Source organism: Phoenix dactylifera, chromosome 1, assembly GCF_009389715.1.
Source record: "Phoenix dactylifera cultivar Barhee BC4 chromosome 1, palm_55x_up_171113_PBpolish2nd_filt_p, whole genome shotgun sequence".
Lineage (NCBI taxonomy): Eukaryota > Viridiplantae > Streptophyta > Magnoliopsida > Arecales > Arecaceae > Phoenix > Phoenix dactylifera.
Window position 1 is genome coordinate 18,485,078 of NC_052392.1, and position 17,781 is coordinate 18,502,858.

The following is a 17,781-nucleotide window of genomic DNA, read 5'->3' on the forward strand; positions in this document are numbered from 1 at the left end:
TCTCCAATTCTCTGTAACTAAAATAAAATAGCTGCAAACAGTTTCCTGCAGAATAGCAAATCATCCACGCCTGCTTTGATGTTTAAATAGTTGTTTCCTCTTAACAGTGACGGTAACCTTTGTCTGACGAATTATCACCCCCTCTTCTTATAAATCGAAGAACAATGCCATGTTCCTGTTTATGAAAAGATGGCGAACAAAAGCAAGTGCGAAGAAAGAAAAGAAGAAAGCGAGAGAAGCACCATATTAGCACCACTGCCACTAGAAGACCAAGCAGAAGTATGAAGAGAAGTTTCATCTGATAAAAGGGAGAGAAGCATGGGCCAAGGAGAGGGGAACCTTCAAACCAACTATGCTCTTCCAAAAGCTTCACCCTAAGCTTGAGAAAGAAAACCAACCACAGATCCAAGGTCCAAGGCTCAGAGCAATCTTTTTGTCAGACCTTAAAATCCCCCTCATTCCTCTCCTGTATGGTTATCTATCTCTCCATCTAATAAAGGCTGCAAGTCGGTCGCCTACTGAACAGTAGAGATCATTCAAGAGTTGCCTAGGCTTTCATTCATTAAGACATGCAAGGGAGAGGAGAGATGGGGTTCAATTAAGGATCAAGCTAAACTAATGAAAAATTATTACAGGTGAATAGAAACAAAGGAGAGAAGAAAAAAGAAAGAAAAAGAGTAGCCCTAGCCCATGGGTAGCGCTTCTGGTGATCTTATCATCCCAAATTCTTGTAGCCATCTTGAAGACACTGGTTACATCTTACATGAGAGCTTAGTAATATGGATGTGCATGTAAGCGTACCCCACTGGGAGATCCCCTTGCAATTGTTGGACAACTTCAAGCTTGTAATCCACTCTTCTTCCTGTAACTTTTTCCGCTCATTTTGCTTTTGAGTTTTGAGAGTGCAGTGAATGGGGTGCACCAGCAATCCTCAACAAGAAGAGGAAAAGGAAAAATGAAGGGGTTAAACATCATAATTTAAAATTCTTATAAAAAAGATCAACTTAATACAAACTTCATATCTGGTGATAAAATGAGAAAAGTGGAGACATGAGTCAAGAAAGAACCTAAGAAAATCTCTAATTCAAAGTTACAACAATAATAACCATAGTCATCATTTCAGATAAGAGTTTATTTTTTAATGCTTCAGATTCAAAACCACTGCATGCCATACATCAGACAAACAATTTTGTAAGGTTTTACCAACCTTATTATAATGAAGTAAGCATTTGCATTCCCATAACCTAGCTGCTTTATTTCTATGAGATCTACCCCCCAATCTTTCATCCACCACTATGTCATATGAAATTCTGAGAACTTGAGAACCCAATCAGCAGAAAACAAAAACTAGCAAACAAACAAACAGACAGAAGAAAAAGAAAATGGAGGCACAAATCCACCGGTTTCTCAGGCACTCTGTGAGTCTTAGACCATCTGCGAACAGCTACAACAAGTTGCCTGCAAAATGGCAGACCATCCAAGCTTGCCTTGCTGTTAGAGAATTTGACCATCAGCCCTTCCAGCATCTAATTGGCAAAGAAAGTCAGAAGTTGGGTCAAAGAGAGCATCAATGTCTTCCGCTTTCTCAGTATCTCTCTCAGAATCCTAGATCAGTAAGCTAATTGGACGAGACTCACATTTTCTTCCACTTCACGAGAAGAAGGCTTTCTAGGGAGGCTCATGAGTCATGACCAAGACCATAGGGATGGCAACCAATGCAAGTGTTCCAACCGTGTACATGATGACAGTGGCAAAAAGAAGCTGTTTAGATAAGATGAAGCCATACAAAATGATCAAACAAAGATATGAATGAGAATAGAGCAGGTTCTTGTTATGGTCCACCATGTTTACAAACATTCCTAAACTTCAACCAGCAGGTATGTCCACAAGGTGATTTGTTGTTGGTTTGTTTACCACGCAAGTGCTCCAACCGGGTTCATGATGAGATTGACCCAAAGAAGCTGCTTACACAAGATGAAGCCATACAAAATGATCAAACAAGGATATGAAAGAGAATTAGCACAAGTTATTGACATAGTGCACCATGCATATAATCACCACAGTGAGTTCTGTTTGACAGGTCAAATATAAGACAAAACTGTCACTCTCCTTTTATCAATACAGACAAATTAGCAATTTCAAATGCAAGTTTTTGGCAAATAAGCAGCTAGCATGTTGTTTCACTAAGCATGTCATGCTAGTCTATCACATTTTGGTTTTGACTTGAGTCAATCTGATCCTAAACCAATACCAACTGATTCTAGATTTCTTTGTATATCATACCAATCACCATTTCAATAACAATTAAACTAAAAATCTATACTATTGATAAAAATGAGAGTTTTGTAATCAAGGAATTTTCCTTCCTGATTCCGCATGCTGCTTTTTATACCGACAATGCTCTCCTATTTATTTTATAAATATGTTAATTATCACACTTACTTTTTGCCTATCTTAACTACACACACTTCATCTCCTCATTTTCCAATCAAATCGGATCCCTCCCATAAAACTTGCAAACAAATTGGACCTCATTTATTTCCCTAATTTGACTCCCATGTAGATTGAATTCTTTGAATTGACTCCTAAATAGATTTGACTCTCCGTTTTCTCTTCCCTCCAACATGCATTGCACATGCCTCGTGACTAGTACTTACAAAAAATAATGCTCTATTATGTGGCTTTTATGATATCTTGACATAATCTTAACAATGGACTTCACTTTAATACATAAAAGAATGTTAGTGTTTGTCTGACAAATATTTTCTCAGCAATTCTCCCTCTACCTGAATCAGTCTTGGCTCAAAATACTTTTCGCTATACAACAGTTGGCTCTGAGGCATTGGCATCTGTAAGTATCCAGAACACCAAAGCTATAAATTCAGCTTTCTGAAGATTATTTCGACCGACCAAGAATACCTAGTTATTCAAAATGTTAAATCAAATTTATAATATTTATTAAAACATGAAAGGAAAACACATCTCCTCTGCATGGTTGAAAATTTTCTAAATAGATAATAATAGCATAGCTTATTGAAGATGGCCTCTTGATGCTAATTTCAAAATGAACCTTGCTAATGAAAGACAAATTTTTGTTACAGTATTAACATGCTAACAAACATTCAACGACTGATTGACCAATAAGTTAAGCAATCAACTGCCTATGCTGAGCCAGTTTCATACTTGACTTTGACATCAAAGTCAATTGAGGCCAAAGATTCCCGGGGCAACTGATAATGACTGTAAACTTGCTTGTCTGTTATGCCATACCAAGTTATTGGAAAAGCATCTTGAAACCTGCATGAGTGCATTCTCTACAGCATCTCTGACCCCAGGCCTACAAGGATCCTGAGAGCCAACAAATTCAGTACCCAAAAAAGTCACCACCGATATTAAATCAAACAGAGTAAAACAAATGAGGTGGAACACAGAAGACGACTGGTTAGGATCCAGTAATGACGTCAGAAAGTTAATAACATGAGAAATTATCTTGATGGATATTAGTTGGACTCGATTCGCCTATTAGTTTACCCTAAATCACCAAAGAAAACGGATACAATTTCTTTCTCTAATTTGGCTTCCATGTAGATTGAATTCTTTGAATTTACTCCTAAATAGATTTGACTCTCTGTTTTCTCTTCCCTCCGACATGCATTGCACATGCCTCGTGGCTGGTACTTACAAAAAATAATGCTCTATAATGTTACTTTTATGATATCTTGACAAAATCTTAACAATGGACTTCGCTTTAATACATAAAAGAATGGTAGTGTTTGTCTTACAAATATTTTCTCAGCAATTCTCCCTCTTCCTGAATCAGTCATGGCTCGAAATACTTTTCCCTATATAACAGTTGGCTCTGAGGCATCGGCATCTGTAAGTATCCAGAACACCAAAGCTATAGCTTCGCTTTCTGAAGATTATTTCGACTGACCAAGAATACCTAGTTATTCAAAATGTTAAATCAAATTTATAATATTTATTAAAACATGTAAGGAAAATAAATCTCCTCTGCATGGTTGAAAATTTTCTAAATAGATAATAATAGCATAGCTTATTGAAGATGGCCTCTTGATGCTAACTCCAAAATAAACCTTGCTAATGAAAGACAAACTTTTGTTACACTCATGGTCTGTCGGTACCGGCCGGTACGGGCCGGTACCGGCCGGTACATACTGGTACCGGACCCTACCGGTACGGTACAGCTACATATTTCGATACCGAACCGTACCGATCGGTACCGATGCGTACCGACCCATGCCGACACATACCGGCCCGTACCGAACCGGTACCGGCCCGAACCGACCAGTCCATACCGGCTCCAATTTTTTTTGGCTTTTAGCCCCATCGGTACAGTACCGGTTCGGCTCGGTTTGGTTCGGTACCGTACCGGTACCGATGCCCACCGGTACGTCGGTACAGTCGGTACCGCATATCTTGGTTACACTATTAACATGCTAACAAACATTCAATGACTGATTGACCAATAAGTTGAGCAATCAACTGTCTATGCTAAGCCAGTTTCATACTTGACTTTGACATCAAAGTCAATTGAGGTCAAAGATTCCCAGGGCAACTCATAATGCCTGTAAACTTGCTTGTCTGTTATGCCATACCAACTTATTGGCAAAGCATCTTGAAACCTGCATGAGTGCATCTCTCCAGCATCTCTGACCCTAGGCCTACAAGGATCCTGAAAGCCAACAAATTCAGTACCCAAAAAATCACCACCGATATTAAATAAAACAGAGTAAAACAAATGAGGTGGAACATAGAAGATGACTTGTTAGGATCCATTAATGAAGCCAGAAAGTTAATAACGCGAAAAATTATCTTGATGGATATTAGTTGGACTCGATTTGCCTATTAATTTACCCTAAATCACCAAAGAAAACGGAAACAATTGCTTTAACTGAATACTATTGGTTTCCGATCCAGGTAATTTTTGGATCAGGATGATGTGAGAAGGGTCCTTAACTCCTTATTAATTGGATAGTTTATTGTGGAAAAATAGTACTAATGGGCTCAAAAAAAAAAAAAAAGTAGTGACTGAGTTATTTGCATGTCAAATTAGGGAACAACGTTAAGATTCACTGAGCTAGTTGACATTTGCAGTCATGTACATAATAAATTTATTAAGAAATACTGTACTTGGCCTACAGCAAACACTCTGATATCATTCACATTTTCTGACATATAGTAAAGTGACTCATTCCTTCTCCTTTCCATAGTGGAAGAAATATTGAGTATCTAACCTCCCCATAAATGAGTAAAGAACTAAAAATGGAAGGTAAGGGTCTTTATCCGGGGTTGCTTAAGAATATATAGATATATATATGAACATTGTCTAGACATAACTTCAATGACCAACTCGATCACTGCCAGATACATTTCTCACCATGCACCTTCTGTATCCCCCATAATACCAAGTAGAATCAGGTCATCCTCTGGCAACTGCCAGTTGTCTCCCTATTCCTCATTTGGAAAAGTATACATATAATTTGTACAGAAGCGACACAACAAAGGCTAACTGCTGTCATATCTTCAATGAATTTCTTAAATGCATTAACCTGCAGGGACAAAATGGTTCAGCAACTGCTTAACTAGTAAGGATTAAAGAGCTTCACCTTGTCTGAAGTCATTGGCTGAGCCAAACCATCTGGTTCAGGCCAGCTCTGCATGCAGCAGGAACAATTTCAGCAGCACCTCTCCAATGCAAGTGAACTTCAGAATCTCCCTGCAATTACAAATAGACAAAAACCAAAATGAATAATTAAGATATGACAGCCATGCATCAGTGTGAAGAAAAATACTGCATAAATAAGCATGAGAAAACAAGATATCAGTGCATGACTGCGCTGGCAAGATGCCCCATGTAGCAAATATGCAAGCATCAGGTAACATAATTAACACAGCATAGATCTAAGAACTCCAGGAAATCTAGTTAGGAAGCTATTTTAACACTGTTAGCATTTGAAACCAGCATTATTAAGCTTCACAGAAAGTGGGTCACAGAGATAAGTAATTATTGAGGCTAGTATACAGGACAAAAAAAGTAAATGCCCAGCAAACCAGAAGAACCAAAAAATGAGCCTGAACGGGGCACATAGTTTGCAAATATTGTTTTCTGAATAGTGACAAAATTGCCGCATGGTCCGATAATTCAAGTAGCACCCGATTAAGCAAAACTATTATCAAATCATCAGTGAACCAACCATACTTCAGAAGTGAACCACATATGCCCACAGTTCCATCTGAGATGTATAAAATTCACCAAAGAGAGGAAAAAAATTATCAATAGCCCTAAATTAGTTCTCATTGTCAGCAAATATAGAACCAATATGGTTTTTTAAATAAATATGAAATGTGATTACCACGTGTACTGCAGCACCACCATGCTTTTTCTCAGAATTAAAGGGGGAAGACTTGAAGAATTGAAGATATCAACCTTGCATCATCAAATTTCATCCCCAGATATGCAAGATCATCAACATGATCAACAACTGATGAGAAAAGACATTGGTGTTATAAAAGAAGGTAAACAGCATTATTGTATAATGTATACCTGAACTGCCCAATAAAGGATAGCCTTTTCAGTAGGTGAACTAGTATCCTCAATAGTTCAGCCACTCTAAAGTTCATAAAAATCAAAAAAACACAGAAGATATAATGCAGTCAGCACAATATTATATCGATCTAGTTCCAAAACAAATAAACAAGTCCATCTTGGTCATAGTCATAGTAATAACAAACCAAGTTGTGGTTAGAGCGGTTCAAACAGAACAGACAGGCGTACCTCTGGCTCAAATATACCGACAGTTGTATTCTGAGCAATTCCTTCGACTGAAAAATAGAATGCAGTTGAAGATCTCAATTCCACATCTTCTAGAGGATCTATCTTCCTCCCACCAATGTATGCCTCCATGGTGGACATGTAAAACATGAATGTAGAACATTTGAAGATTTAGAAAACATATAAAATTTGAATACTTTTTAAAGGAAAATGGAAACTTCTACTTCTTCAAGTGGACCCGGCATATTAAAAGCCAAATATCACACTCCCATTTTCACATCTACTTGCGATTAAACTTTGAAATAATTAAAAAGCAAATAGTAAAGACCATGAAACTACACATTGGTTATACCTAATTAAGGGTCAAAGCTCCTTTTATAACTGCAAATAGTTGCAGCTGACCCCATAGTTTCACATGCTGAAAGCCTAAGCACCTGTAATGCAATCATTTGAACACCATCCAAGCATATATGCCAGGAAACATCTGTATTTAAGTTCAAGAAAGATATGTACCAGAGAAATCATGTGTACTTATATCAAGGTGAAGGTGACAGCCAACGTAAGCAGTTTTGGTACCACAATAACCACAACAGTCACAAAGTTATGTTTTTTTGGGGGGTTGAAAGACCTTATTTTATTTAAGAAAAGAAAATATGCCAATATCTGAAGTATGAATAATACTGCAACTGTCAAGATCTTAATGGCTCCATTCACTGCACACTCTACACTTCTCTATCCCTTTATAAATTGCAGCATCAGGGCTTGCTATATCAGTAAAGTATCTGCAAGCTTTAATAATAAAAAATCTTTTGTTGCTAACAATATAGAATGATGTAATGATGTACATGAGCAAGTTCTTACTTACCTGACTGAAAAGACAGCAAGAACCATAGCAACTACCCTAAGCCCTGCTATGCCCGTTAAAGTAGCACCAACATTACCCTCTGCAGAACAAGGTACCCATACAAAGTCAAGTAAAGCACTTCTCTTAATGCAATACAATTCTTAGGATATATCATCAAAGCAAGAAATAAACCAGCAAAGGAGTTTTTTCGCCAGTATCATCTAAAACACTCAATATTGATTCCAGTAGCAGTTACCAGCCTAATGCACAACAAACTCCTTAACAGCTTCCTAAATAATTTTTCTAGCCTTAACAATGACCTAAGAATATAGTGGTCTAATTAGCTTTTGCCACAGATAAGTTTGTTGGTTCCTAAACAAAGCCAAGTCCACAACAAATTTGTGCATAAATCCCTTCTTCCAAACTTTTTCTGGTCATTTTTACCCTTCAACCTAAACCTAAGAGCACCTCCATTCACCAAGAAAATCTCTAGCCTATGTCCAATTATTTAAGCCACTCCAAAGTGGTGTTTTTATAAAATTAGTCTTCATTAACATTATTTATCAGCAATTTTAGTGTTTTGATTTCCTAAAGGTCCAAAAACATTCTTTGAGAGAATTGTGAAACTTTTCGACCATGTACATCTACCTACTTGCTTGGAAGTTTTCATCGCCAAAAAGTTTATCATGCATTGGACCACTAAATCTGAAAAAAAAAAATATTTGACATGTATTAACATAATTTAGCAGTTCTGTCACTTCCATGCCCCAACAATTATGATGTTCTTACTACAATATGCAACACAATTTTTTCTTAGAAAATGCATTCCAAGGTTTCAATTTATAAATTCCTTTAGTAACTAATTAGCCATTACATTTGGTCATCGTGAAGTAACCAGAATATTAGACAGGATTTTTGGTGTGACAATTGATTCTGAAAACTTTCCTAGTGGCATATCTAAATACAATTTAATTTTTAAGAATCATAACTCAGCACATGGTTGCTCTTCAGCATTTTATCATGTATGATATTGCAGTGGCTAAATGAGAGATGACATCTTTTGGAAGCTTAAGAAGTTTAGGTAAGGCTATCATGACAAGGTAGAATTAGTGTGAGATCAGGGACACAAGTCATCTTTCATGACTTCCTCTAGCCATAAGTTCTAATGGATAAATTTATAGGCAAATCATGAAAGTTATTGCTTGAGCTTTGGTTTTGGTGGGCAATATCACATGCAAATTATGCTCCTACAGGCAAATCACCTTCACAAGATCTCATTATCACCTCAGCAATCTGCGGGGAAATTGATAACAGAAGTTGATTAAACATCATAAATTACACCTCACCCCTCCTGGGTGAATCATTAGTGGTCTTTAATAATACAAAAGAAAGAAAAGTAATACAAAGGATGTGACATATACAACTTCATAAGTTGTTGATAAAAGAATAATTAGATAGTTGGCAAACAAAGAAAACAACAGAAAGGTATGGAGAGAAATGGCATATGGAGTTCAGTAGGAGGAAAGGCATATTTGGTCCCATTTACCAGAAATCTTGGGAGTCACCAATAGGCCACAGCAACAGCCTGCAGAACAACAGACCCCAAATTGCAAAGAATACAATTTTTTCACATTCTATTTCCACTTTCCCCAACTAATCAGCAAGTAATATTATGAAATATAGGATAAGTATGAAGTTGCAAATTTAAAAGAGTAAAAGAAGTTCACATTTTTGCTTGCAATTGCAAGAAGAATATGTGGCAACCAATTAATCAAATGAACAATTCCTGCAGACAAGCAATATTTATGCGTTTAAAAGGAAAGAAGTGTTTCATTGATGGTCATAATGCGTGGAGTACATACCAAATCTGAACAGGCAGCACAGAAATTAATGCAGTAGCACTTGAAACACCACTTGAGAGCAGCAGGGAGTGTGATCCTGGTGTCTGAAGCATAAAAGCACATAAGCAGAGCAAACTACCATTAAGTTTGCAGAGATGAGTAGGAAGATTGAGAAAAATAAAAGCACATAAAGCAGCAGCATAAATCATTTGAGGGATTCTATTGCATCATCAAGGGGAAGTTGAAGCGGATGGGCTTCTTCAATACCAGCTTCAGAAAAATTTCTAAGGACTCCTTCAACTCCTGCAATAAGGAGGCTAAAATTTTTTATGAAAACAAGATAGAACTTAAGTTATCATGAGCCCCGGTCATCCCGTATGAAAGCCGCATTAGAAAAAAAGCAGTGCCAGGTCTGTACAACAAAGAATTTGCTCTGGAGTATGGTATGGGAGCTTTTCCAAGTTGTCGACTGACATATTATTGCTTGGAGAGAAAAGAAGGAAAGGAGTAAAGAGATGGAGGAAAAGGGAATCCATGCAAGACAGCGCGCCTTCATTTCCCAAGAAAAATTAGTAAAAAAGGAGTAAAAAATTGATGAATCAAGAAATTTGAGAAATCGTCGTTGGAAGGCGATAGATTCTTCAAAACCTTTACAAATCTAATTGGAAGCAAACAATCCCTAATTTTCAGTGACCAACATAATATAATTTGAGGAATTGGGTTCTAAAAACCCTACCTTATATCCTCCATTGACCTCCATATCCTATGAATTCTTGAGGAACCACAAGAACAACTCATCAGATGAGATAAACAGCAGCAAAAGAAATTCACGAAACCTTAAAAACAAAATCTTGAAAAAAAACGCCGACTTAGAAAAGAGAAGAAAAGGAAGAGGAAAAATTGGCTCGAATTCACCATTTATTCGCGTTCTTAGCCTCAAGACGTCCCCCAGATAAAGCAAGAAGGCAGCAAACCGAACAGCAGAGCATCCAAGATTCCGCTTTGCCGTTAGACATAGCCGTTTTCCGCTTCCCAATGCAGCAAACCCTCGTTCAGGAATCATCACAGCCTCTTCTTGTAAAACTAACAGCAAAAAAAATGAAGAAAAGAAGCAAGAAAAACCCTAGAAAAGAAAAAGGAAGAGATAAAGAAGCTTAACATAATGGCCATAATCCGTCTACATGAACAACGGTAAGAAGAAGAAGAAAGAGAAGGATCTTGATAAAGAAAACCAACCGCAGGGTTGGGAGACTTCTTGTATCCAGGATACGATAATCTGGAATAGGAACGAAGGAGGAGGATAAGAGAGAATTATCCCAAGACCCTTCTTTACCGACCGATTCCCCCCGATGTAGCCGTGACGAAGATCCTGCAGCTTACGTCCCACGCGCTATCTAATATTAAAATCTAAATTCTAAGTTGAAATGCAACGTTAAATAAGACGCTAATTCGGTGAAATTAATATAGTGAAAAATTAGCATACTGAACATAGAAGAACCCTAGGAAAGAATAACAGAGAAAGAAGCAACCAAGAGAGCAACGTCAACAAGAAGAAGAAAGAGAAGAAGGGCATGTGATCTTGATAAGGAAAACCAACCGGAGAGTCGGAGCTGGGAGACTTCTTGAATCGAGGATAAGATAATGTGAAATAGAGCGAAGGAGGAAGAGAAGAGAGAAAGGGAGTGATGCGAGAAGAATATCCCAAGAGTCCAAGACCTCCATGAATCGCCTTTCCCAGCACCGGACTCTCTTTATATCCGTTATGAAGACCCCGCAGCTTACGTCCCTGGCGATATCAAGTATTCTAATTTTTTAAGGTTTTCTTTTCATAGATATCCTTTTAAAAATTTAAATTTGAGTGAATACCTCCTAAATTTATATTTATTTTTTATTCTTCATAAAATAGTACAAATATCTATTCTTCTAATAATATTAAAAAAATCATATTTATTTTGATTAAAAATAAAATAAAATTTTGAAATTATTTTTTTTTCATCGTGATTGCTTTATATTTTTTTTACATATCTATTCATTAAAAATATTTTAGTTATTTTAATTTGAAATCATTAATTTTTTAACCACGTTAGATAGCATAGATATATATACAAAAATAAGAATAAGAAAGTAGAATAGCAAAAACACATATTTTACGAGATTATACATGCAAAATATCAGTTTTAAAAAAATATACATACAAAATTTGATATTTAGAAAAATATTTATTAAAAAAACTAATTTTTTACGATAATCCAAATTCTAATTTGATCTGCAGCCTCAAATAAGATGCTAATTCAGTGAAATCAATAAAGTGAAAAATTAGTATAGTGAAGTACATTGCTTGGTGCAATTGAGACCTGGCCAAGGGAGCAATGGAGACTGGACAGCATTGTTTCTCCTATGATTTTGCAACTATGTACACTCGTGCAGGGAACGGTCGCCTATAATCATAATAACCTTCACTGATTATAATAACCTTCACTCAGTCAAATTAAAAAATTGAAATGTTGTTTTTTTATTTTTATTTTGGCACTGCATTGTTACAACCAAATAAAATCTTAAAACTAGAACAATGCAGAAAAATATTTTCACAACTTTTGTAGTAATGCTATCGCTGCCTTACTTTTGAATTGATAATCACTCTTTTTTATAAATGTCCTGTAATAAACAATACATAGAGATGTTCAAGCAAGGAAAAAAATTAATATGTTGTTCACTAGGCATTTTTCTTGATTGAGAGAATTGAAATACAACACTAATAACCTACTAAGATTATTGAGGTAGGCCTTCTCTCCTTTCATACTTTGAGGATTCCCATGGATGTGAAATGGTTTAAAGATCACCATATGAATAAGGGTATACAAAGATCAGATACGGTCAGTTTGGAGACGTACCCAAAATCGAACCTATTTAAACTAACTTCTTAAAATTGAAATGAAAATCAAACCGATCATTTCCAACAATTGCTTGAAAATGAATCGAGAAATTTAGTTCGGTTTGATTTATTAAGTTGATATTCAACTGGTTAGGCAAAATAGGTTGGGCTAGGTCAAAGTATAAAAAAATATTTTATATATAATAGAAAGTATAATAAAAAGTAAAAATTGAGATACATATGTGTGTGAGAGAGTGTGGTTGGGTCAGATTGAGTCTGTTTGAATATATACACATACATATGCATCGTGTTAGATCAAGACGAGTTGGTTTGAATTAGTCTTCTAAAACTCAAACTGAAGCGAACTGAATTTTTTCGGTTCAAGACTTTCTCAGACCGACATCAAACCTTTTTTTTCAAAAAAAAAACCCCAAAGAGACCAATTTCGATCGAGTTTGAGGTTCAATCAGTTTTTTTGCAGACCCCTACATATGAAGTACAAAAAAGAAATTTATTTATAGTCCTTGCTCTAGGTGTATGATTAACTTTAGATCCATCAATCTTAGCTCCTTTTTTTTAGATAGGAGGAAATATAGACAATTAGAACTCCTCTTTTAATTGAAAGTATATTATTGTAGGATGGATCGTGCTCTTCTAGAGAGAAGTGCATGCTAAATTAAAAAGGAGGTATTTAAAATGGATCGTGATTATGGAACATTTTGTTGAAGAATAGCCCCACATTAGATAACTTAAGGACTCTAGTGTCGCTTATTTACTCGCAAACCCATCCACTTACTAACTTAAGCTTTTGGGTTAGATCTTAGTGTGGTAATCTAAGCTTATCATTATCTCTATGTTTTCACTTGCTAATCCACATGTTATCTCTCACTCAGGGTTCCAACCATCTAGGTTTTGTCCCTTATGCTCAACACATGAGCGGGGGTATTGAGAAATAGTCCCACATTAGATAGTTGAGGACTCCAATGGTGGTTACATGCTCATGGTCGATCCACCTTCCAACTTAAAATTTTGTGTTGGATCTTAACACATTTAAATCAAAAATATATTATTTTGGTGGTTTCTAACTTGAGCACCAAATACAAAACATGGTCTCAAATCATTTTAACTATTTATTTTTACATCTACTTGATTCATACTATGGACATTAGTAAACATGTCAATGGCATATATCATGATCAGTAGGGCGTATCTTTAATTTAGATACCTCATTATTATTATTTTTATGGAAATTTGGACACCTCATTATTACTTTGGGTTTAAGATCAATAGATACCCTCCTCTCCAATGAGTGAAGTCCATGGATGTTATCATTTTCTCTGATTATAGATACATTTAAACTTTTAAAATGTGCCAGAGTAAGAACGGATGATATTTTTTGAGTGGAGAATGGGAGAAATAGCCTCACTGGGCCTCATGGGCCTCATTGGCTTGACTCAAGTTGAAGTCAGCAATGGCCACATACTTCAACTCAAAAATTTCAAAAAAAAAAAGAGATCAAAATAGAGGAATCGCATTCTCCTGCCTGATCCGCCGGCCGTTGAGGGGATAAGGCTGCAGAGTTGTGGCCGATGATGACTCCATGGGGTCGTTTGAACGGCCGGCGGCCATTGGGTCGTGCTCAACCCTTACCAGAATTGTGGGTGGGTGCAACAACATCGAGCCTATCCTCCCATTCGAAATCCTTTAAACCCCCCTCATCCTCTGTGATTGATCCACCGACGAGCCTCTTTTCCTTTCTTCCTCACCTCCGGCAGCCATCATGTTGCTGCATTCGAGCTCTGCCACCCCAAAATCCTTTCCATTTCTCTCTAGTTCCCCTACGGCCCTATTTTTCTTCTACTCCCCATTCCAAGTGTCGCCGCCACATGACTGGCGAACCGAGTTGTCCTCGATTGAGATCCACCATCTCCACCCCATGCTGGTGAGTTTTTCTTCCCTCTTTCTTCTCTATTCTTCCTTATGTTGAGCTATCTTCCTTGTTTCGGGCCAAACCAAGAATGTCCTTAATTTCTCTCTTCTCATCGGCTACTGCAGCTGCCGTCGACCACTGTTGCTATCATCGGCTGGCCGTCGACCACCCAGGCCTGGTTGCCACCACTCTTTCCCGACCTTTTCTCTTCTCTTCCCTCTACTCTCTTCTTTCTTTTTCCTCTCTTCCTCTCCTTCTTCTTAGTTCTCATTTTTCTTCCCATTTTAGTTTTCTTTATTTATTTATTAATTTCTCTCTCTCTCTCTCTCTCTCTATATATATATATATATATATATATTTTGTTCTTCTTCCCTGCTAGTTAATTTCTCTTTTCTAACCTATAGACTTGATGCAGAGATGATTTATGCAACTATGACAAACCAAACCCATATCTTTGATTGAACCCGAATTGAGACTCTCTCTCTTTTCTTCCTCTTTCTCTCTCTAGCTAGCCCTAGGGTTCCTCGTATAAAATTCTGTCTTCTTTTGCTTGAATCCTAGTTGACCCCTAGGGTGGACGCCCTATACCGCCTCAATACCTGAGCAACATACCAGACTAGTACCCCCAGCATTGTCAGGTATCCCTAGAATTTAGTTATCCTTAACCTTTATTGAGTTACTTAAATTATAACTCATCTTGACCAATTGAGTTCATCTTATTTTGACTAACCCAAATAGTTGGACAATGCCACTTGACCAATCTAACTGAGGGGCACGAGGTCGTATCCCCAATAGTACTTTAATTTTTGACTTTGTTTGGTTTCCAAGATGACGATGAAATTAACTATATTTTAATGATATTAATACAGATAAACCTGACTCGCTTGTCAGAAGTAGGATTTTGAAGCAAGAAGAAGTAAGTAGCTTAATGCTTCAAAGTATATTTTTCGAATTTTCATAAAACAATAATTAGTTTATTAAATATCATCGTGATATTGGTGGGGACACCAATGAGCCAGCATCACTTTGGCTTGACTGCTAGTCCACATTTCTTGAGTCGTCCAGTTTTTATTTTTATTTTTTCTCGTTATTTAAGTCAAGTTCGTGTCAGGTCCAATCCAATTCAAGTCCAGTTCAAGTAATGCTGAGTCAAGTCAATGTCGGTCCAGCCCAAGTAGTATTGAGTCCATGTCATAATAAAGTCTACATTCAAAAGAACCCTCCCAAAGCTCCAGCCGGTTCACTCATCAAAGCTCCAGCCGGTTCACTCATCAAAACACCAGCCGGTTCACTCATCAAGCACCAGCCGGTTCAGCTCCCCTGTTCCAAAGCGCCGTACTCGTCTTCTCCCCAGCCGGTTCCAAGGTGGTTTCTTCCCAACCGAATGAAGCTCCAAGTCCTCCTCCCAGCCGATCCCAGCCGACGAGTCGCCTTCCTCCCAGCCGACGACCGGTTCTCTTCCAACTCCAGCCAAAGAAGACGACGGGTCATCTTCTCCTCCAGCCGTTCCAACTCCATCGCCGACGGGTCATCTTCTCCTCCAGCCGTTCCTTGCAGAATCCCAAGAAGCATCCGTTCTTCATCCCAAAATACCAACCAGGTTCATCCCATTCGACTCCAGTGCCCTCCAGCCGTTCTTTGAAGCCCATGAGACGTCCCTGTTTCAAGGAAATATCAGCCGGTTGCCATGGGATTTTGAACGCTGCTGTTATTCATCCAAGAAGAGGCCATCCCGATCCATTTCAACATCGTATTCTCCATCACGAGTCTTCCCAGCTTCCACGGTTCCTTGGAACGATTAATTTCCATCACTTTGGCTTGAATGTATCAGCCGGTTACGGGGCCATTTATTTCTTCTTTATCATGTACTGGTTGCTCTGCCTATAAAAGGGGTTTATCTTGTTATGTTGGAAATGAAATGAAAAGAAGAGAAGCTGTTTGATGTATTGCCTGAAAGAAGTTTGGTGTCCAATCCCAAGATCCCACCCTCCTTCCTTCTTTAAAATCCTTCTCTTCTAAGTGACGCGGCGTCCCCCCTGACTTCCACAACTTCTTCTAGCGTAGGCGGCGCTCATCATCCGGCTTCCCGTTCTCTCTTCCGGACTCCTTCCCGATCCGGCGAATCTTCGTCCGGATTATTTATCCTTTGATTAGACTATTGTGTTTTGTTTTTCCAAACATCCTGCTACCTCAATTAACCCAGGACTTCTGTTCCAGATCTTGTCGGTTTCCTCCATCCGTCTCAACGAAGGGCAACCCGTCAGCGAATCAGGACCCTGGACTTGCCTCCCTCTTCCAGGATTTTTTTCTCGAGCATCGTGTCCGTGTGATCCTTCTACTACAATTCTGAGTAAGTCGTTATTGGATTCAGTTAAGTTCCCAAATTTTTATACTTAACAGCAGGAAACTTAAAGTAGAACAACGTGCCCTAATTATGTGTTGATTTCCTAATCATCAACGATCCTTCTTTAAAATTTGTTAAAGGAACTGATCAATTGTCGGTAGTTTCTTACAGTAAATTCGATTTTTAATATAATCATCTGATAGCTGTTAGATTTGAGTTGGCTAATAGTTTATGAATTGGGTTGCTGAAATCTAATTATATATATATAAAAAAAAAAGAATTAGTTTGCATGCATTGATCTTGTTACACATCAATTTGGTATCAGAGCACGGTTTATTAGGGCACCATTTTCATGCATTAGTGCAGAACTTAGAATTACTAACCAGTTTTAATCTTTCCGCATCCTTTTCTGAGTATAGTTTATTTGGGTCATCAACATTAAGATTAAAAGTTTTTAGCTAGTTTGCTTGATCAACTATTCAAATGCAATTTAATGACATGACATAAAATGATAAAAAAATTTCTTGATTATAAGCATTTGCATAAAATAATCTAAGGGCTGAACCCATTAACAAGATAAGGTCGGGATTTCATCACTCGTCCTTAGCCCAAAAATCATCCCAGTGCATAAATATCCTAAGCCTAATTAAAATTAATTAGACGTTGGCCCCTAAGGATAATCGAGCTCAATAGGACGAAGATCACTGAAAGTTGCACCAATTTCGCTCTATGATCCCGGTCGATGTCTAGGCAAGCTTTGTCCCTTTAAGTGATTAAAGGGAGACAGTCTCTGTTCGAGGAAAGTGGGTTTTAAGTGGGACCTTTGCTACATGCAATGTGACCCCTCCACTTACCTGGGAGCTTACCTGGTCGACTAGGTTATTAGACCGGATTGGAGGCTTAAGTGTACTCTTCAACTCAGTTAGGAGCTGTCTAGAATTTTTAGGGAAAACCTTAGAAATTGTTGGGTGATGCATGTGTTTGCTTTATTGTATTAGGGTGTTTGTGTAAAAATAAAAAAATAAAATTCAAAGAAAAGCTACCCAAACTCCATGACTACCAGATCCGGAACTAGTTATCAACCAGACGAGCCTGAGTCCAGTCGTGGGATGGACCCTGACATCAGCTCAATCCTTAGAGAAATTAATGAGAAGCTA

The 17,781-nt window shown here is 37.6% G+C and overlaps 1 long non-coding RNA gene across 26 annotated transcripts in view; it reads right to left on the reverse strand.

Moving 5' to 3' along the window:
- Positions 1–11,225, reverse strand: part of LOC103701499 — a 28,131-nt gene extending 16,906 nt beyond the window's left edge. For 7 of the 26 annotated variants that reach the window (XR_005512724.1, XR_005512710.1, XR_005512705.1 and 4 more), the window contains exons 1-9: positions 11,076–11,225; positions 9,500–10,853; positions 7,146–7,737; positions 6,797–6,919; positions 6,566–6,631; positions 6,375–6,448; positions 5,628–5,737; positions 4,617–4,693; positions 802–3,943 (exon numbers count right to left, since the gene is read on the reverse strand). This is a non-coding gene — a long non-coding RNA (uncharacterized LOC103701499). Of the gene's footprint in view, positions 1–801; positions 3,944–4,616; positions 4,694–5,627; positions 5,738–6,374; positions 6,504–6,565; positions 6,632–6,796; positions 6,920–7,145; positions 7,738–9,499; positions 10,854–11,075 lie in introns of all 26 variants that reach the window. The other 19 variants (XR_005512722.1, XR_005512699.1, XR_005512707.1 and 16 more) reach the window with 19 other exon arrangements.
- Positions 11,226–17,781: the final 6,556 nt, after the last annotated feature.